The sequence below is a fragment of the Triturus cristatus genome, chromosome 3_1 (assembly GCF_964204655.1).
Source record: "Triturus cristatus chromosome 3_1, aTriCri1.1, whole genome shotgun sequence".
NCBI lineage: Eukaryota > Metazoa > Chordata > Amphibia > Caudata > Salamandridae > Triturus > Triturus cristatus.
In genome coordinates, this window is record NC_140583.1 from 138,902,497 (window position 1) to 138,924,118 (window position 21,622).

Below are 21,622 nucleotides of genomic sequence, written 5' to 3' on the forward strand. Positions count from 1 at the left end.
TAAAACCATTCCTCAAGGCTATCAAACAATCACCCAAAATCATATAGGCAAAAAAGGAGGTTGCCTATCTGTTGTGTTCAGGCAAACATTACATTTCACTAAAATTGACGACATCTCCATAAAGAATTGTGAGGCTCTTCTAACCAGATGCAATCCTACACTGTCTTCCTCCTGTAACTTCCTGCTCCTTTACAGACCTCCACCTAGCAAGGCGACATTCCCAGACACACTTCTAGACACATTTTCAAACCTGAAACAATACACTCCAATCTATGCATTCTGGATGACCTCAACATTTGGTTTGAGCAACACATCCAAAAACTGGCCTAGACGCACTGAACCTGCATCAGATCGCCCACAAACCCACACACATAGCTGGGCAAATCCTAGATGTCATTTTTGCTAATACCAAACTAGTTAACTTTCAAACTATAACTCCAGTCACATGGTCAAACCACCATTTGCTTGCTTTCCAACATACAAACAACACTAAGCGACTCAACTAAAACTACCTTAAGTGCATCCACCTATCAACCGTGGAACAAACTCAATTTGGAAATCTTAGAAGCACAACTAACATCCAGTACAGATCTGGAAACAATAAATTCTGTTAAAAAACTATATGAGTGGCTACAGGAAGCTTTTGACATCCTGATACCAATCAAAACCACACAACAGAACAAAAGAAAAAAAGCACCTTGAAGAAATATAGAGATAAAAGACATAAAAAACAAATTAGAAAGCTGCTACGTACCTGGCTGAAAACAAAAGCCAAACAAGACAAACTTCACCTACAGAAAATTATCAGAATATACAAGTCAGCTATTAAAAAAGCTAAGAAAAGGTACTATTCAGACAGAATTCAAAATGCTAAATGTGCAAACAAAGAATTCTATAAAATACTCAATGATTTTTGTAAACCAAATTGCCTAGAAGGAACTCATCCCTTTACTCAAGATTTCATAGACAAACTGGCAAATCATTACACGGACAAAGCAGACACGTTGGACTCATACTTAAAACAGAGACAAAGTACCAGTACTAACCCTTTCACAAAACAAACATCCAAGAATACTGTAACCTAGCCTCTCCATTCCTTCCAATACATCTCACACAATGAATTTAAGGAACTGGTCAAAGCAAGCAGGCCTGCCGGCAGCCCTTCTGACCCGTGTCCACTGCAAACTTTCAAGACAAGTCTTTTAACAACCACTGCTGCCATTCTAGTAAGAAGAATAATCAATGATTCCTTAGCTACTGGAATATTTCCAGAAGAACTCAAAAAGTCATACATATGCCCTTTACCGAAGAAAATAAACTTGGACCCGCTGAACCCTAACAACTACAAACCCATTACAAATGTACCTTTCCTGGGCAAACTGATAGAAAGAGCAGCGTTCGCCCAGATGTCACAATTTATTGAAGAGAATGCCATACTTTCAGACGTCCAAACAGGATTCCGTCCAGGAATAGGCACAGAATTGGCCCTCCTTGCCATCTTGGACTACCTGAAGAACACGGAGTTGCTGCGTTACTCCACTTGGACCTCTCAGTTGCCTTTGCCACGGTTAACCATGACACTCTGAAACAAAGACTCTATGAAGCCGGCATAGAGGGGTCTGCTCTAGACTGGATCATGTCCTACCTTCGAAACAGAACTAATGTCATCCATACCTCATTTCTCGTCCAAACCATACACCACAAAAGCATGAGTCCAATAAGGCTCTATCATCTTGCCCATGCTTTTCAACATCTACATGAAGTCATTACTGGTACTGATCAATCAATTTCACCTCACGTGCTTTAACTATGCAGATGACGCACAAATACTCCTTCAACTGGAATGCCCCAAAGACATTGGAAAATCTCCAATTTTCAGTTGTCTCAGAGTCGTGGATCAGTGGACTTGGAGCCATCTCAAATTGAATGCTTCCAAAACGGAAATACTCTAGTGTGGCAATTGGAAACATTATGACTAAGGGTGGAGGCAGTGCTCCGCTCCACCCACGGAGTGTGCGTAGTACTGCCCACTTTGCGCTGCGCAAAGTAGGCGTAGCAGGGGCAGACTACGCACACCCCGCGGCGGAGAAGAGTTTTTCGCCACCCGCCTCCCTCCACCCTCATTTTACAATTATTAGAAACATTAGATAAAGAAAAATAATTTACCTGAGCTGCCGCGTCACGGGGCTCCATCTTGCTGCTTCCTGGATAGCTTCTTGCTCACGAATGCGCATGCGCGGGCGCCCGAGAAGTGTGCGGGTGGGCATAGATTTGCCCCCACTCCGTATTGCTTCACGTAGCCTCACTATGCCCACTAAGCCCAGGGCTGATTATGACCCACTTGCCGCCTGGCCTGTTGAACTGGGATCATCACCTAAAGTATCGAAGGAAGTAAGAATCCTCAGAATGACCATGTACTACCAGCTATTGATGAATATCCAAGTGGACAAACTAGCAAGATCAAGCTTTTTCACTATAAAAACTCTGCGACGAATCTTCCCCCATTTGGGATTTCCACACAAGGACCAAGCTACCATCACCTGTGTTCTATCCAAACGCGATTATGCCAATAGCCTCTACTACGGATCACCTTTAACGACCATGAAAAGACTACAACGGATTCAGAAATTGTCTGCCAGACTACTCTTGCATATCAAACCGCGAGACCACATTTCACCTACCTTGAAAACCCTGCATTGGTTACCGGTTGCCAGAAGATCCACGTTCAAACTGCTGTGTCTCACCCACAAAGCGATAAATGGAATGGGAACGCTCTTCATCTGGAATAAAATCACCAAACACATTCAACAAAGGAACCTCCTCTCCAGAGTGGTACCTCGCCTCAAAATCCCGAGATACAAGAAAAAAACCATGGGTGGCACATCCTTCTCTGTTCAAGCAGCCATACTATTGAACTCTTTAACCCCCAACATAAGATCCACGGACAGCCACCTTATCTTCTGAAAACTACTCAAGAATTGGCTCTTCCCCAGCATGTCCACCAAACAAGATGGCGACCGGGCGAAGATGAAGACAACCCGCCGTGGCACGGCGCACCAGGCCAATAGTATGGATCGCTATACGCTCCAGAAGGGTTCTCCGGAGACATCGCGGTCATCCCTGGTGGGCCCGACGGAGGCACCTGCCCAACCGGTGGATCTGACCCTCCGGGACGTCATGGGCGCCATCGCAGAGATGAAGGCCTCGGTGGACCAGCGTTTTGATACCTTAGCGCAAAAAATTGACTCGGTCCTGGTGGATGTGGGCCTTGTGAGGGCAGACTTGTCAAAAACGAACGACCGAGTTGACTCCCTGGCCCACACCACAACGAGCCTCACGACGGACGTGGTGGCCCTCCAGAAGGAGGTGCGCCGGCTTGGCCAGGCGAGCGCCCTGATGGACCGGCGACTGGAGGATTCCGAGGGTCGGGCCCGGAGGAACAATGTTCGCATTATTGGTGTGCCGGAGGGCCGAGAGGCGGAGGCGGCGGATCTCTTTGTGGAAGAATTGATCCTGACCCATCTCCAGCCCCGGGGGCTGAGTAAGCTTTTTGCGGTGGAGCGTGCCCACCGGGTCCCTGGGGGCCGCCCTAAGACCGGTGCCCCGCCGCGGCCTATTATTGCCCGGATTTTTAATTTCCGGGACAGAGACGCCATCCTCCAGACCTCCAGGCAACAGGGACCGGTCAGGCTGGACAACATGGATGTACACTTCTACCCAGACTTTACTCCGGCGGTCCAGAAGCAGCGACAGAGCTTTCTCGGTATTAAACGTCGCCTAAGGGACCTAAACCTCAAGTACTCTATGCTCTTTCCGGCTAAGCTGAGGGTGGAGGTGGATGGCCGTACGCACTTCTTCGACCGGCCCGAGGCGGCTGGGGACTGGTTAGATACTTTGCCTGGAGATCGGGGTGGGGGGGGCTCGGCTGGCGGGGAGGGCCCGCCGGATCAGAATTGAGGGGTGACTGTATGGGCCTTGCTCGGGATCTTGCTCCTTTACCATATATTGCTTTTGTATGTTCCCCTCCCATGAAGGTCGGGTGGGGTCTGCTGGGGGCTTCCCTCCTCCTCTGGGGGACTAGTTAGTATTTAGCTATGGGGCGACAGGCACACTGCACTTTGGGGGGGCTGTCTGGGCTCATGCAGGGGTGCAGGGAGGGGGGAGTTCTGTTGGGACCGGGGGGTGGGGGGGGTGTGTTGTTTGTTAACACCGCAAGGCTCCGCAACTGTTTTGTCGTTTTTAAGATGCTCGGTGGGGGGCGACCGATTGTTTTGACGTATCATGGGGGGTAGGGATTTGATTGTGTTGTCATGGAATGTTAACGGCCTGGGGGATAGGATTAAACGTGGTGTGGTCCTGCAGTATTTAAAGCGTATTTCACCAGATGTTGTCTTCCTGCAGGAGACACACCTTATAGGTAACACCTTTCATGCAATGAATCGGCGGGGATATCGTTTGGCGGCCCACTCCGGCTTCACTTCGGGCTCGCGGGGGGTGGGCATTATGGTCAAGAACTCGCTCCCGTTGGAGATTGACGAGGTGCGCCATGATGAGAGGGGACGTTACACTGTTCTGGTGGGACGAATGGAGGGTAGAGTGTTTATCTTTATATCAGTGTACGTCCCGCCTGGGTTACAAGCCACTACATTTGCGGACCTTGGGCGCCTCCTTCTGGACCTTCCGGGTGGCCTGTTGGTGGTTGGAGGGGACTTTAACGCGGTTGCCTCTGGGTCCCTGGACCGCCATCCCCCTAGGGACCTCCCCCGGGCACAGGCGTGGCTGCCCGGCCTTTTAGACACGCTGGGCCTGGTGGATTGTTGGCGCTTAAAGCATCCCGTATTGCAACAGTACACCTTCCACTCGGGGGCCCATGGTAGCCTCTCGCGGCTTGATTACATCCTTGTCCCGGCGGCCCATGCAGGGAGGGTGGGGGAGGTGCGCCATTTGGCACGGGGTATCTCAGATCACTCCCCATTGTTGTTGCATTTCGATGTCTTCCCGAGGGGGGATGGCAGGGTAGCCCCGATCAATGCATGGTATTTGCGTGACCCCACCATTCGTGCCGACTTGATCAAATCCTTACAGCGCTATTTCGATGAGAATGTGGGGTCGGTCCCATCTGCCATCTCCCTGTGGGAGGCTTTCAAGGTGGTTCTCAGAGGGGAGGCCCTCTCCTTTATTTCCAATGCCCGGCGGCGCGAGCGGGAGGAGGTGACCCGGGTTGAGGCCGAGATTGCAGAACTGGAGGGTGACCTGGGGAGCGGGGTAACAGACGCCAAGTTGCATGTTTTGCATTTAAAGCAGGCGGCCTATCGGGCCCTCGTTACGGAGGCGGCCAGGGGCCTCAGTAGAGAGCAGCAGGGGCGATTGTATGATGTGGGTGACAAGGCTGGCAAATTGATTGCGTGGTTGGACAAGAGGGAGAGAGCGAGCCGCGTGGTGCCTTTGATTGAGAGCGTGGATGGTGTGTGCGTCACTGAGCCGGAAGCCATTGTCTCCTGCTTCGCGGATTATTTCCGCGAAGTCTACTCCCCGGTTTCTCCCTGCTCGGAGGAAGATTCCCATGCCTTGCTTCGGGACATCGCACTGCCCTCCCTTACGGTGGAGGACAGGGATTCGCTGGACGCCCCTCCCACCTCGGACGAAATTGCCTTGGCTATTCGTTCGGTTGCATCCGGCAAGGCCACGGGCCCCAATGGTATTCCCATTGAGCTATACAAGTTGCGCCCGGATGTGTTGGCGCCCCACCTGCGCGCGATGTTCCTTGCGGCCCACTCGCGGGGCTCCCTCCCGCCGGACCAGCGTCTGGCCACAATTGTGGTGATCCATAAGGAGGGGAAGCCCCGTGAGCGGGTCACATCCTATAGGCCGATTTCGCTTTTGAACGCGGAGCCCAAAATCCTCGCCAAGGTGTTGGCCAACCGGTTGGTTGGCGTGGTGAGCGATTTGGTCCACCAAGACCAATCGGGCTTTATACCGCACCGCAACACGGCGCTTAATTTGCGGCGCTTGCACGGGGTGCTCGCGCGTGTCCCATTTGTGCGGGAGCCGGCCGTCTTGGCGTCCTTGGACGCCACCATGGCGTTTGATACGCTCGAATGGCCATATATTTGGGCGATGCTGGCGAAGTTTGGGTTCGGCCCGGGTTTCGTCAGCTGGGTCAAATTGTTATATTCGGGCCCGTTGGCGCAGGTGGTGGTGAATGGGCGAGTATCTGCCCCGTTCGCGCTGGGGCGGGGCACGCGACAGGGTTGTCCCCTGTCCCCTCTCCTGTTCGCCCTGGCCATGGAGCCCCTGGCGGAGTGGCTGCGGTGGCACCCTTCTATCCGTGGTCTCCGCTGGACCCCAGAGCATGAGGACCGCGTGTCGCTCTACGCTGACGATATCCTTTTGTATCTCGCCTCCCCGCGCAAGTCACTGATTGTCCTGGTTGATGTTCTCCGCTCCTTCGGTCGCAACTCAGGCCTGGTCATCAACTGGGCGAAATCCTGTGTCTATGTGCTCTCCGGGGAGGCCCCGGTCCTGCCACGGGACTGTCCGATTCAGATTGCCTCCCAGGGTTTCCGGTACCTGGGTATATATATCACTCTTGACCCGGAGGCCCGCTATAAGCGGAACTTGCTGCCCCCCCTCCAGCGTCTGAGGGAGGACGTGGTGCGCTGGCGGCGTCTGCCGCTCTCGCCGCTCGGCCGAGCGGCCTTATTTAAAATGATGTCCCTGCCGCGTTTCCTCTACGCCCTCCAGAATACCATGGACTTGGTCCCGGCACGCTACTTTCGCGAGGTGGAGGGCCTCCAGCGGCGCCTGTTCTGGGACGGGAGGCCGCGTATTGCTCTGGCTAAATTGACGCTCCCGTGGTACGACGGAGGGGTCGCCCTCCCGGACATCAAACGGTATTACTGGGCCTCCCAACTAGCTGCAATTAATCATGGCCTTTACGGGCCCGCTTTGAACCCGGCATTCGAGATGGACAGGACGCTTCTGCCCGGTGGCGATTATAATCGAGCGCTCTACTCTGGCGCGCCCGACTCCCGTTTGACGGGACCGACGCGTGTCATGGTGCGTGTCTGGCACGCGGCTAATGCAGCTATGGGGTGGAAGGACCGTTTGACCCGGGCGTCACCGCTGTATGCGTCTGAGAGGCTGGGCTCCCTGTGGACGTCGAAGGGCTTCGAGAAGTGGGACACGATCGGAATCAGCACGGTGGGAGATCTCTGGACGAGGGGGGGATTCAAAACTTTTGAGACGCTGCAGGCAGAGTTTCAGCTGCAGGGCAGTGAGTACTTTCGGTACCTGCAGGTTCGCCATGCGCTGGGCTCCGTCTTCCCGGATGTTGCATCCATTCCGGAGTCTTCCCCCCTGGAGGACAGAGTGCTAGATGGCCATGTCCCGGACAGCACGATCTCCCTCATCTACAAAAAATTGATTAACGATAGATCGTGTCTGCTGACCAGTCTCCGCGAGGCTTGGGTTGCCGACGGGCTGGAGCTGGACGACGAGGATTGGATTTCCGCGGTGGCCTCTCCGAAAGAGGTGGCCATCCCGGCTCGCCTTCGTTTCGTCCAGCTCAAGATCCTTCACCGGGTCTACGTGACGGGGCCAAGGCTTTTACGTATGGGTTTTGCCGGTGATGGAATGTGTAAGCGTGGCTGTGGTGCGTTGGCGACTTTCATGCATATACTGTGGGAGTGCCCGAAGGTGGAGCGATTCTGGCGTGGTGTGCATGAGGTTCTACGAATGATTACGCGTGTCACGCTGCTGCCTGAAGCGAGGAGATGCTTGCTGAATGTCTGGGAACCGAATGACTACTCAGTCCCGCAGGCGCGGTGGGTGACTCTGGGATACATGATAGCCAAGCGTGATATTGCCCAATTGTGGGGATCCCAGAGGCCCCCTGCGGTGTCGGCCTGGAAAGAGCATATGGATTGGTGTATGTTTCGTGAAAAGGTGGTGTATGTGGCGAGGGGTAAGCCTGGGGCGTGGATGAAACTCTGGGGCCCCTGGAACGCCTACCGCGGGGGTATTTGTGAGCCGCCGCTGCTACCGGCGGCCTCGCCGGCTCCGTCTCCCTAGATGGCGCCCCTCCCTTGGCCGCGGGCGCGCGGTCCCCCAGTCCCTGATCTACTCCCGTCCCCCTCTTCAGAATTTTGCTGCTGGTGTGGATCCCCCACTTATGGAGCACGTGTTGTCACTTGGATCGAGGGTTGCCTTGCGGTTGTGGTTTGTTTATGTTGTTTTGTATTAAGAAAATGGAACCGTACTGTGGGCATGGAGCTTGGAGACCTGCACCATTGATCACTCCTGTTTTCCTACTGTGCACCGCTGAGGAAAATTTTTGCTGTATGTATGTAATATGCTTTTGATGCTCTAGCGGCCGGCCGGGTGGTTGTAGGCCCATACCTGTAACTTCTATAAACTGCAATAAACGGTTTCAAAAAAAAAAAAAAAAGAATTGGCTCTTCCCAACAGAAGCACCATACGCAAACAGAAATATACAGCATATCCCTCTGTATATAAGCATTTATTTGTTTTATAGATATGTACCTATCTTTGTGTATTGCTTTGTAGAAACATATAGAATAACTATGTTGTTAAAAAACAAATAAAATACATTTTTTAATCCAACAACACTTGAAAACCAGAGTTTATCTAAGGCATCTTTAATCTACATATACTTACTTTATGCATCTGTATACCTTCTATGTACTTGGATCTATATATTTATTACTTTTCTCCTAAAAAAGCATATTCAATGCACTACCATATTACTCATCCTATACCTCTAGCAATATCTCTAATCTACATATACCTACCTTGTGAGACCGGCCTCACGGCGTATGCCCTCCCGATCATCCAGCCAACCTGCAACCACCCCCAAGACACGACATCTCCGACTCCGGCCGCCCCAGCCACACAGACCCGAGGGCCGGCCAGAGCCCCGACAGACTCGACACCCTACCACGCATGTCCGACCGAGGGAGCGGGAACCCCCGAGCCAGACCAAGAGGCGCCAGCCCAGTCACACCTCGGGTCGCCTTCCCCCGGGAGGACTCGATCGGCCACCAGGCCCCTGGGGAGCAGGCGCCTCGCCGCTGAGCGTCTGGGGTCCCTCCCAGACCCACCTGAAAAGACCAAAGAAACGAGCGGCAGGAAATCCCGCCGAACCCCCTCAGTCACCCAAGGCCCCCTCTGCGAGGACTCCGGACTTCAAAGGGCAGGGGGAGTATAATAAGGGGTGCCGGAGGAACGAATGGCAGAGAAGACCTGGAACCATCGAAGCCTGCTGACGCTGTCGCGGCTACCGAATACCGAACCACCTGGGCCTGCTGAGTGACTCGTGGCCCCCAGCCATTGAACCATCTGAGCCCTGCTGACGAGATCGCGGCTCCCGAACTCCGAACCACCTGGGCCTGCTGAGTGACTCGCGGCCCCCAGCCATTGAACCATCTGAGCCCTGCTGACGAGATCGCGGCTCCCGAACTCCGAACCACCTGGGCCTGCTGAGTGACTCGCGGCCCCCAGCCATTGAACCATCTGAGCCCTGCTGATAAGATCGCGGCTCCCGAACTCCGACTACCTGTGCCTGCTGAGTGACTCGCGGCTCTCCCCTCGAGGACAAATTGGCAAGAGATCGCCCAGAGAACCAACACCCTCCAGCTCGAGGATTGTGAGCTATCCGCAGGGTACTTTGCAGAGACACTACCTTCAAAGACTGTCCCGCTACCCCCATTCCCCTACCACCGATTTGTAGACTCTTGTGCCGCTGATGTACTCCTTACGTTTTGGATCATAAAGATCCCTTGAAACCTTCGATAAAAGAACCTATCGTCTTACAAAGAATACGTGTGGTGTCACTCTGTTCGTAGTGTAAGCTCAGGGTGTGCGCGCCTGGTTCGGCCTACTTGGGAGAGGTGGGTCAAAGGGGTGGGCAAGACGTACATCGAACCCCCCTACGGCGAACGTCTTTCCAACATTTGGTGGCAGACGACAGGATCCGAGCCGACACCGATAGAGAGCGTGCAGTGAACGACTGACGCACTACCAAACAGAGATGGAAGGAGAAACCTCCCTGGGTGCCACAGGTACCGAAATGAGCTCGATGTTCCGAGAGGATCAATTGGACTATTATACGCATAGAGAATTAAAACAATTTTGCAAAGACCTTGGAATCGCTACCACCGGATTAAGCACAAAGGAAGACTTCCAAAAAGTATTGAAGACCTGGGTCGAGACGGGGGTGCCCCCGACCCAAACGGAAGGAGACTCCGCCCATGAACCACAAAGCATCCCGGTGAGAAACAGCGGGCCAGAGGGGAACCTGTCCCCCGAGGAACTAGCGGACCGAGAGAGAGGCCGCAACCACGAACTTGAACTGGCCAAGCTGAAAATCGAGGGAGAACTAAAACTGGCCGAGAAAAGGTTAGCCGTCGAGCAGTTACGGCTACAAGGGGAACTCGAGGAAAAGAGACGCCAAAGAGAGCACGACGAAAAGAAACTCCAGCTGGAACATGAACGCAGCCTAAAAGAGATCGAGTTGAGGGCTAAAAGCGAAGAGTCACGATCTTCCGGGAATCTACCATCCGCTCCCACCGTGGAAGCCAAAGTCCACATCCCCAAGGATGTGGTAAAGGAGTATTACAAAAATGACAATATCCAGCAGTGGTTTAAGGCCTACGAAGTCGCCATGACCTCTCACCGAGTCCCGCAGAAGGATTGGGGGGCTGGGCTATGGGGCCGGTTCTTAAGCGAAGGGAGAGATACCTTGCTGGATCTGCCCTCCACGGTCATGAACTCCCACAGCCACATGAAAGAAGCCCTCGTGGGCCGGTATGGACTCACCCCCGAGATGTACCGGCAACGGTTCCGAGATTGCAAAAAGATACCGGGCACCACATGGGTAGAATACGTGAACTTTTACAGCCGGGCCTTGGACGGGTGGATCAAGGGCAGCAAGGTCTCCACCTTCGAAGAGCTGTTTGATCTGATCGCCTGGGAACATTTAGCGGCCAACTGCTTTGTAGAACTGCGCCAACATCTCCTGGACAGTAAACTCACCGACCCTCGAAAACTGGCCGCCGAGGCTGACCGTTGGGTGAACACCCGGGCCGCCCGAGGCCCTGTAGGAGACTACGGTCGCCACAGTCAAGGACCACCCCGCCAGAGGGGCGGAGGAAACCACGGCCGACCGAGAGACTTCCCAGGGGGGCCCCCGCACAGCCCTTCCAGCAGCCCACCAGCGGCAGGTCCAGCCCCGTCCCCAGCCAGCCCCGGAGCCCCGGGGCAGCAAGGGCCACGAACCAGGATCACCTGCTTCCGCTGCCAACAGCCCGGACACTACGCCAATGACCCCCAGTGTCCCCAGTATCAACGAACCGCAACGACCAACCCCCCGGCCCGGCAGTTGGCCTCCGTGGCCCTAGGGGAAGAGATAGAGGACTCCGAAGAGTGGGAACCAGCTGCCATGGCCCTGGTTTCCCTTGGTGATCGAGAAATGGTCCCCGGTTCACCCTTGCCCGCCAACACGAAGAAGTACCGACAGCAGGTGACCATCAACGGCCACCGAGTCGAGGGCCTCCGCGATACCGGGGCAAGTGTCACCGCGGTCCACCGCAACCTAATCTCTGAAGACCAGATCCTACCCGGTGCCCTCTGTCCGGTCATATCCTCCGACAATTCCGAGAGCCTCTGCCAGATGGCTCTGGTGCCTTTCGAGTGGGGAGGAGTTTCCGGAGAATTGAAGGTAGCCGTCCGAACCTCACAGCCCGTAGACTGCCTCCTGGGCAACGACCTTGAGAGTTCCCCGTGGAGGCAAGTGGAACGAAGAGCCCATCTCAAGATGATGGGCCTACCCGAATGGGTCTGCGCCACCACGCGCTCCATGACCGCGCGATTGCCACTCTCCGAGGGCGGTGGGGCCCTCCCACCGAACACTGTCCCCGAGAACCGGGACACCCTACCAGAAACGGACAACCCTCCTTCGGAAGGAGAAGAAGACACTAACCCGGTAGAAGAGCCGGAACCTTCCGCCCCTGAGGCACTGACTGAGCTCGGAGAACTGCCCGAGATGGCCCAGTGACGCTGTGAGGGAGGTCCCTCCCGGGAAGAGTTCTGCCAGGAACAGGCCACCTGCCCTTCCCTCGTGGGACTCCGACAACAAGCAGAAGCACAGACCGCCGGTGACCAGACCGGAACCCACTGGGTCTATTGGGACAATGGCCTCCTATACAGTGAACAAAAGTCAGCCGAGCTAGGCGCAGCCCGAGTACTGGTAGTACCCCTGCGCTTCCGAAGCCTCCTCCTGGGCCTGGCCCACGATGTACCCTTGGCAGGACACTTAGGCCAAGACAAAACATATCAGCGATTAGTTACCCACTTCTATTGGCCCAAGATGCGAGCAAATGTAGAAGTCCACTGTAAATCCTGCCTCACGTGCCAGGGCAGTGGGAAAAGTGGTGGAAAGCGCAAGGCTCCATTACAACCCTTTCCCGTTGTGAGTACCCCGTTTGAGCGGGTCGGCATCGACATCGTGGGACCCCTGGATCCGAAGACCGCCCAGGGCCACCGATTCATCCTCGTCCTGGTGGACTATGCCACCCGCTACCCCGAGGCCATTCCCCTCCGCACCGTGACGGCTCCCGTGGTGGGCCGGGCTCTCATGGGGATCTTCTCCCGTGTCGGATTCCCTCGCGAGGTTGTGAGCGATCGCAGCACTAACTTCATATCCCGCTACATGAAGTCCCTGTGGCAGCAGTGCGGAGTGACATATAAGTTCACGACCCCCTACCACCCCCAGGGCAACGGCCTGGTGGAACGCTTCAACCGAACCCTGAAGGGGATGATCCTGGGCCTCGAGGAGCCCCTGCGCCGAAGATGGGACGTCCTCCTCCCTTGCCTCCTGTTCGCGTACCGGGAAGTTCCCCAAAAATCCCTGGGGTTCAGCCCATTCAAACTACTATACGGACACCCCGTCCGGGGGCCCCTGAGCCTGGTCAAAGAGGGCTGGGAGACAAGCCCCCGGGGGACCCCACCTGATGTGTTCCGCTACATCCTGGCGCTCCGCAACCAGACCCGGAAGTTCAGAGAACTCGCAGAGGCGAACCTCGAGGCCAGCCAAGAAGAAATGAAGCGCTGGTATGACCAGAACGCAACTCTGGTCGAGTTCCAGCCGGGCCAGCAGGTTTGGGTCATGGCCCCGGTGAAACCCTGCGCCCTACAGGACAAATGGACTGGCCCCCTCAAGGTGATCGAGCGGAAGAGTCAGGTCACGTACCTGATCGATGTACAGTCCCCACGGAACTCCCTCCGGGTTCTCCACGTGAACCGTCTCAAGCCCCACTTTGTGAGAACGGAGTTAAGTTTGCTACTGGCCACCGATGATGGGGCGGAAGAAGACACTGAACCCTTGCCCGACCCCCTGTGCGCTAAAGAACTGGATGGTTCCGTGGAGGGAGTGAAACTGTCGACCACCCTCACTCCCCAACAGTCCGACGACTGTCGCCAGCTGCTCAGACAATTCGCAGACCTCTTCTCCCTCATCCCAAGAGTCACCGACTGGTGTGTCCACGACGTGGACACCGGCGACAGCCCACCTGTGAGACACCGAGCCTACCGGGTGCCTGACCGGGTCCGCACCTGCATCAAGACCGAAGTACAGAAGATGTTAACCCTTGGAGTGATCGAACCCTCCGATAGCCCCTGGGCCAGCCCGGTAGTCCTGGTCCCGAAAGCGGCCGCCCCTGGGGTCGCCCCCGAACTAAGATTCTGTGTGGACTACCGGGGGCTCAATGCGGTCACCTGAGCGGACGCTCATCCTATCCCCCGCGCCGACGAACTCATCGACCGCCTTGGGGCCGCTCGTTTCCTCAGCACCTTCGACCTGACCTGCGGTTACTGGCAGATTGCGCTCACGGAGGGAGCAAAAGAACGCTCCGCCTTCTCAACACCCGATGGACACTACCGCTTCAGGGTCATGCCGTTCGGGATGAAAAATGCACCGGCCACCTTCCAGCGGTTGGTAAACAAGGTCCTGGCCGGACTCGAGGAGTTCAGCGCAGCGTACCTTGACGACATAGCCGTATTCAGCTCTCAATGGCACGAGCATCTCCAGCACCTCCGGCAAGTACTGCTGGCCCTGCGCCAAGCTGGCCTAACAGTGAAGGCCAGCAAATGCCAGCTCGGGCAAGGTTCCGTGGTCTACCTGGGGCATCAGGTGGGCAGCGGGCAGGTCGCCCCCCTCCAACCAAAGATCGACGCCATCAAGTCCTGGGAGCCCCCCACCACTCAGACAGAAGTCCGGGCCTTCCTGGGCCTCACAGGATACTACCGGAGGTTCATTAAAAACTATGGTAGCCTCGCAGGGCCTCTCACGGAGTTGACCTCCAAAAAACTCCCGAAGAAGGTGCAGTGGACTCCCCCGTGCCAACAGGCGTTCGACGCCTTGAAAACCGCCATGTGCACCGCCCCAGTACTCAAGGCCCCCGACTACTCCCAAGAGTTTGTGGTCCAGACCGACGCATCCGAGCACGGCATCGGAGCCGTCCTCTCCCAGTTCAACGACAAGGGCATCGATCAGCCCATAGCCTTCATCAGGCGAAGGCTGCTGCCTCGAGAACAGCGCTGGAGTACCATAGAACGAGAGACCTTCGCCGTAGTCTGGGCCCTCAAGAAACTACGGCCCTACTTGTTCGGAACCCACTTCCGAGTGCAGACGGACCACCGGCCCTTGCGGTGGCTGATGCAGATGAGGGGAGAGAACCCCAAGCTATTACGATGGTCAATCTCCCTCCAGGGGATGGACTTCACCGTCGAGCATCGCCCCGGGACGGATCATGCCAACGCCGACGGCCTGTCCCGGTTCTTCCGCTTCGGCGAGGAGAACCCCCCAGTGGATGGGTAGTTCTCCACGCCTTTCAGCTGGGGGGACGCGTGTGAGACCGGCCTCACGCGTATGCCCTCCCGATCATCCAGCCAACCTGCAACCACCCCCAAGACACGACATCTCCGACTCCGGCCGCCCCAGCCACACAGACCCGAGGGCTGGCCAAAGCCCCGACAGACTCGACACCCTACCACGCATGTCCGACCGAGGGAGCGGGAACCCCCGAGCCAGACCAAGAGGCGCCAGCCCAGTCACACCTCGGGTCGCCTTCCCCCGGGAGGACTCGATCGGCCACCAGGCCCCTGGGGAGCAGGCGCCTCGCCTGCCGAGCGTCTGGGGTCCCTCCCAGACCCACCTGAAAAGACCAAAGAAACGAGCGGCAGGAAATCCCGCCGAACCCCCTCAGTCACCCAAGGCCCCCTCTGCGAGGACTCCGGACTTCAAAGGGCAGGGGGAGTATAATAAGGGGTGCCGGAGGAACGAATGGCAGAGAAGACCTGGAACCATCGAAGCCTGCTAACGCTGTCGCGGCTACCGAATACCGAACCACCTGGGCCTGCTGAGTGACTCGCGGCCCCCAGCCATTGAACCATCTGAGCCCTGCTGACGAGATCGCGGCTCCCGAACTCCGAACCACCTGGGCCTGCTGAGTGACTCGCGGCCCCCAGCCATTGAACCATCTGAGCCCTGCTGATAAGATCGCGGCTCCCGAACTCCGACTACCTGTGCCTGCTGAGTGACTCGTGGCCCTCCCCTCGAGGACAAATTGGCAAGAGATCGCCCAGAGAACCAACACCCTCCAGCTCGAGGATTGTGAGCTATCCGCAGGGTACTTTGCAGAGACACTACCTTCAAAGACTGTCCCGCTACCCCCATTCCCCTACCACCGATTTGTAGACTCTTGTGCCGCTGATATACTCCTTACGTTTTGGATCATAAAGATCCCTTGAAACCTTCGATAAAAGAACTTATCGTCTTACAAAGAATACGTGTGGTGTCACTCTGTTCGTAGTGTAAGCTCAGGGTGTGCGCGCCTGGTTCGGCCTACTTGGGAGAGGTGGGTCAAAGGGGTGGGCAAGACGTACATCGAACCCCCCTCCGGCGAACGCCTTTCCAACATACCTCCTTTATGTATCTATATGTTTTCAATGTACTTCTGGAACTATATATTTATCACTTTCTTCTAATTCACCATATCCAATTTGCTACCCTATTTCTCACCCTATACCTCTCTCAATATCTCTTCTACCCCAACTTTCTGACTCATCTCAAACTTCTTTCTACTACTCTTTCCAATGCACTACCCTATTTCTCACCCTATACCTCTATCAATATATCCTCTACATCCACTCTCTCATTTATCCCAAACCCCATACGACTACTATGATCTCCAAAATACCCTTTCTAGACTCTTCCCTACTCTACTCCTCCTTGCATCATCTGACACCTCTTTTAATGTACCGTTCCTCCAAAACAAGCTTTTCTAAACTCTACCCTCTGACTCTTCCACTCCACATCCCTTTTTACTCATCCCAAGCCTCCTCCGACTGTTATGACCTCCAAAACCAACCAAAAAAAAAGTCTTAATCCTTAACTCTTCTATCCCTCCACTATCCTTTTCAATCATAATAACAGACTAACATGTCCACTTCTCAAATTTCATATTTCACTATACTAATTCAACGCAAATTCTTTATGGGTTCCTGAGTAGCATGCTACTCGCCAAAAACACGCTTCAACACCTCATCAGGGGTAGCAAGCACTATATAAATGCAAATCTTTTTCCCTCTTCTAACCCTCTGCTACCCTTCTCTATCTAAATAACTGAATAACATATCCACCACTCAAATTACTTTCATATTTCACTATACTAATTTTCAACACTAATCCCTTATGGGTTCCGGAATAGCGTGCTACTCACCGAAAAAGCACTTTGATGCCCCGTCTGGGGTAGTAAGTGCTATATAATGCAATTACAACACAATACAATACAATATAAATGCATGTGCTGTAGTACCGCCCTTGCTGTTGATCGCCGGAAAAAATCTGCATAATGGCTGCTGTGTTGAGTCAGCTATCTGAGCTGGGTGCATGCCCTGGCAGGGGGTTTAACTTTGAGGCAGAGGATGTTTTCAAGGCTGGACCACAACAGACAATTCAATCCTCAAAAACAGCTCTAATTTGAAGCCCACTGGGAAACGTCGGTATACCTGAACTGCCGGTCCTGCACCGGGAGTATGCTGTCAGTACTCCACCATATTATTTTAGGTTTGATATAGTGCCATGAAGCATGCTTCAGGGCTCAGCTCAAATTTTCCAGCATCAAATACTATTACTACACAGTTGGTCAAGCTTCAGAGTAAGAGCTTAGAAAGAGTGGGCCAGGTCCGGCTTTAGCGCTGGTGGCACCAGGTGCAACAATAATTTTTGGTGCCCTCACACCCCATGACCAGCTCCGCGGATTTTCTCACTGCCACTGGGCAAACGTGTCTCTCATCTCTCCAATCATAAGTTATTGTGAAACTCATCAACCCCCTGAGGTCAGCGCCCCTTCACAGGTGAGCGCCCAGTTCATCTGCACCAGTCGTACTGCCCTAAAGCCGGCCCTGGGGTGGACAATCCCATGAAGTGCTTGTTACCACTTGAGAACTGAACATTGCTCAATATACTAAAGAGGAAAACTGGACAAACACAGGCACCATCGTTGTGGTGGATCACATGAGCAATGGAGTGTGTGCACACCTCCGGTTTCCATCAGTAAAACCACTTCTGACGATTCTTATTCAGATGCATGAGGACGCATCCCTGATCCCAAAACTTTTAGCCTTAATAAAATCTAGTTTTTTCCTCTAAGATTACATCATATAACAATGAATGAATGAAACAATTTCATTATGTAAAAACAAGATCATCTTTCTTTTGTTAAAAGCATAATTGCCCTACATACGGCAGATCTATATAAGACAAGGTTTATAGCTTTGTGTCATCTTTGGGAGTACAAAAACCAGTAATCTAACCTACAGGTAAGTATCTGGTGCCAGATATAAAAAGAGTTTGGTTACGTTTTTTATGCAAACCCACAGCAAAGTGTTTTGTTGGTATTTACAACCCAACTCAAACCGTGATTTAGGTTGGCTTGTAAGCAAAAATAACTAAATCTGTTTAACGTATTGCCTTAATTTACTTTGCGTCAACGAGCATAATATGAGTGGTGCATGGAATTCCTTCTTTTCTGCATTTGTCACCCGGAGTGAGACGAGTATGCCCAGTAATGGGTCCTGTGCTCTCCATGTCACTGGAGTCAAGCTAGCCTGGCTGATGAGGGGTAATACTCCGAAACTGGCCAAAGTATGCTTGTTCCGGTCCAGTGAGGAGCTGGCCTGGCAGTTCGGGCTAGACTGTTCCCACGAGGTGCAGGGTCAAGACTGATTTGCATATGGCTGGGTTTAAACTGGAATGGCATGGGGAACAAAAAGAATGATGGATTTAGGCCCAGCTGTATGTACTGGGGTGAATGTTAGACATTGTTCAACATCCTGTCCATCAATTGTTCTTTTTGCATTTGTCACCCCGAGTGGGATGGGTATGCCCAAACTCCATACAACTAGAGTCAAGCTGGCCTGGTTAATAAGGAGTGATACCCTAAAACAGGTTCTAGGATTCTTGTTTCTAGTCCAGGGAGGACCTGGCCTGGCAGTTCAGGCTGGACTGTTCCCATGGGGTGCAGGGTCAAGACAGATTTGCATATGGCTTGGTTTAAACTGGAATGGCATGTGGAGCAAAGAAACAATGGATTAAGGCCCAGATCTCTGTACTGGGGTGAATGTTTGACATTGTTCAACATCCTGTCCATCATTTGTTCTTTTTGTATTTGTCACCTGAGTGGGATGGATATGCCTAGACGTGGGTCTCAGGCTCTCCATGCTACTGTAGCCAAGCTAGCCTGGCTGGTGAGTGGTGGTACCCCAAAACCTGTCCTAGGATGCTTGTTTCTGGTCCAGGGAGGACTGGCCTGGCAGTTCGACTGGACTGTTCCCATTGGGCACAGGGGCAAGACTGATTTTCCTATGGCTGGGTTTAAACTGGAATGGCATGGGGAGCAAAAACACTATGGATTTAAGCCCATCTCTCTGAACTGAAGTGATTTTTTGCATATGTGAAACCATCTGTGGGTGTTGATGCAAATTCCTACCTATGCCTCCCTGAGGCAGGCATACCACAGAGAAATATTTTCATTTTTCCTTGTTTTGCCCTCTTTGCATGTGGGCTGCATTTTACAGAACACATACAAAGATGGAAATGCCTTAAAGCATAGATTGTGTGCAGGAACGGACACCCTCCTGCACAAAAACGATGCTGACAACAACGCAGACACCCTTGCTGTATGGCACAAGGGTGTCTGCATTGGCACTTGGAAGCTTAAAGTGTGCGAGCATAGGGAGAGAGCAGAACAGCGCCACATCTTAGTAGATATGGCGTTGTCCTACTCTCTCCCATTTATGCAACACAGCGCAGCAAATTTACTTGCTGTACTGCGTTGCGTGATCCGGGCCCTGGTATATAACAAGGAAAACTGCTTATCCATGTACCTCAACGGGACTAAGATCATGTCCTTGGGTCGAAAAAACACCAAATTGATATGTGGCTTACAGCTAACATCCAAAATGCAATGAATGACATTTCATTACCAGAGCTATTTAACACAAAACTTATTTGGAAACACCACTTGTGTGGTCTGAGGAAGAGCTGTTTATAAGTCAACGACTGTCTAAACAATTCAGTTTGAACTATGGGGTTAGGGGATATATCAGGCATAGAGACTTGGATATATGTAAAACCAACAATGTTCCTGCCACCAGGGGCAAAATTATCACGGCTGCTGATATCTTGTGTTTTTTCTAGCAATAGCAAACTCCCTCTCTTTGGAGTTTGATTATGATAAATGAATTAAATGAACCATAGCGTCCACTGAGCATTTATTTGTGATGTAAGTGCACCTGTCTCACAGGGAGATGCACTGTAGGTGTAAAGGTGCACGCCTATCAGGTGGGGATCTATGAAAATGGCGACGTTGTACACAGGAAAGAGTTGAAACAAATGGCCCTGCCTACCGGGCAGGCCACTCACTAGGGCCTCGATGACTCCGTAAGTATGCATGCATGGACTGGTCTTTATATAAACGAATTGTGCTATGGAGAGATGTACATGGTAGTTAGGTACATGATGACTATCTCCTGTATTCAGGGCCGGACTTGGAACCAAGTCCGGCTCTGGCAAAGTGCTTGGTGCTTGGCCCGGGAGTTGGGGGGTGCGGCCGAACTGTTTGCCAGGGCCAGTTTCAGCCGATTTTGTTACAGGGGCCGATTTTGCAGCTATGCTGCAAAAATGACTCTGTAACTAAAACGGCCCCCCAGGAGCCCAAAACGGGCCCCCACCCTTGCAGCTCACCGGGGGAATGCCCGGTGCCCGCTATGGCCAGTCCGGCCCTGCCTGTATTCATGTTCCCTTCTCTTCTCTTCCCTTATTTCCATGTCCTCCATTCTACACATGACTTAGGCTATTAGAACATTAGGAAAGTCAGGCGGAAGGACTTGTTCTATGGTGTTATTTGATCAAGGAATATGTTATTGCTCACCTACGTCATGTGTATTTTGGTGACAACTAGGATCATGGACGCTCACTGAAACTTATACAGGTCCCAAGATGGCGTCTCTGCTCCCTGCATCTCTATGAAATGCTCCTCTAGAGTTAAGCCCAGTCTAAGCTTGTTCTCCGTCTAAGCATTTCAGGATTGGCAGGCGCGTGTCCTGCTGTTCAAGCAGGTGCAGGAAGTGCAGCGCTCTTACAGTGTTCCCCATGGTTGGGTGCCTTCAGATGTAGCTAGAGCAAAGCTTCAGGTAAGGTGTGCATGTTGGTTTCACTCCTGGTGGGGGAGGAAGTGGAATCTGCCACCCACCTGGCCCTCTCAGTGAATCGCTCCTCACCTAAACCTACTTTAGGCTTTCCCAGAGGCTACTGTGAAAGAAGTAGAGGAGCGCCACATCATCTACTTTTGACCCCGCCCACGACATCTTCTTAAAGAAAACGCGTCATGCTAAAATGAAACTATCACTGGTTGTGCCAAATGTGCATAACAGGTATTCTGAATACCATTCACTGCACCATTCAAACCTCACAACAAACCACCAGTTCAGGTGCATACCCAATGTAAAAAATAGTTACACAGGCAACATAGTCCTACCAATCGACTGACACTGCTATTGGTTATAAACTGCTAACTTAACAAATGCTGGTCATTAAACTACAAACTGGATGTGGGTGAATACATGGAAGCTTACACAACAAAGGGGCATATTAACAAGGGTCGGCGATAAATATCGCAAAGCGCTTAGCTCTTGCATATTTATCGCCGGCCATCTGGAATTTATCGCCCAGTTTGCGCGTTATCAACAACGCGCATCGCCGAGGCGATAAAAATTCCAGTGATAGTGTGGATATCGCCGTTTTCCATGGTGGAAAACGGCGATATCCTAGATGATAGGGCCTGTGGTCTTAGCCACAGAATCCACCCCCCATGTTAAGTATGCCTTAGTCAGGAATTTAACAGATGTTAAATTCCTGCGTTAAGGCATACTTAACGCGATTTAAATAATCGCTGCCCTTCCTTGTTAATATCATGAAGCTGCCTTCGCGATATTTTCCCTAGTTGGTTTCACAGCCATGCCTACTTTGCATCTCATTATT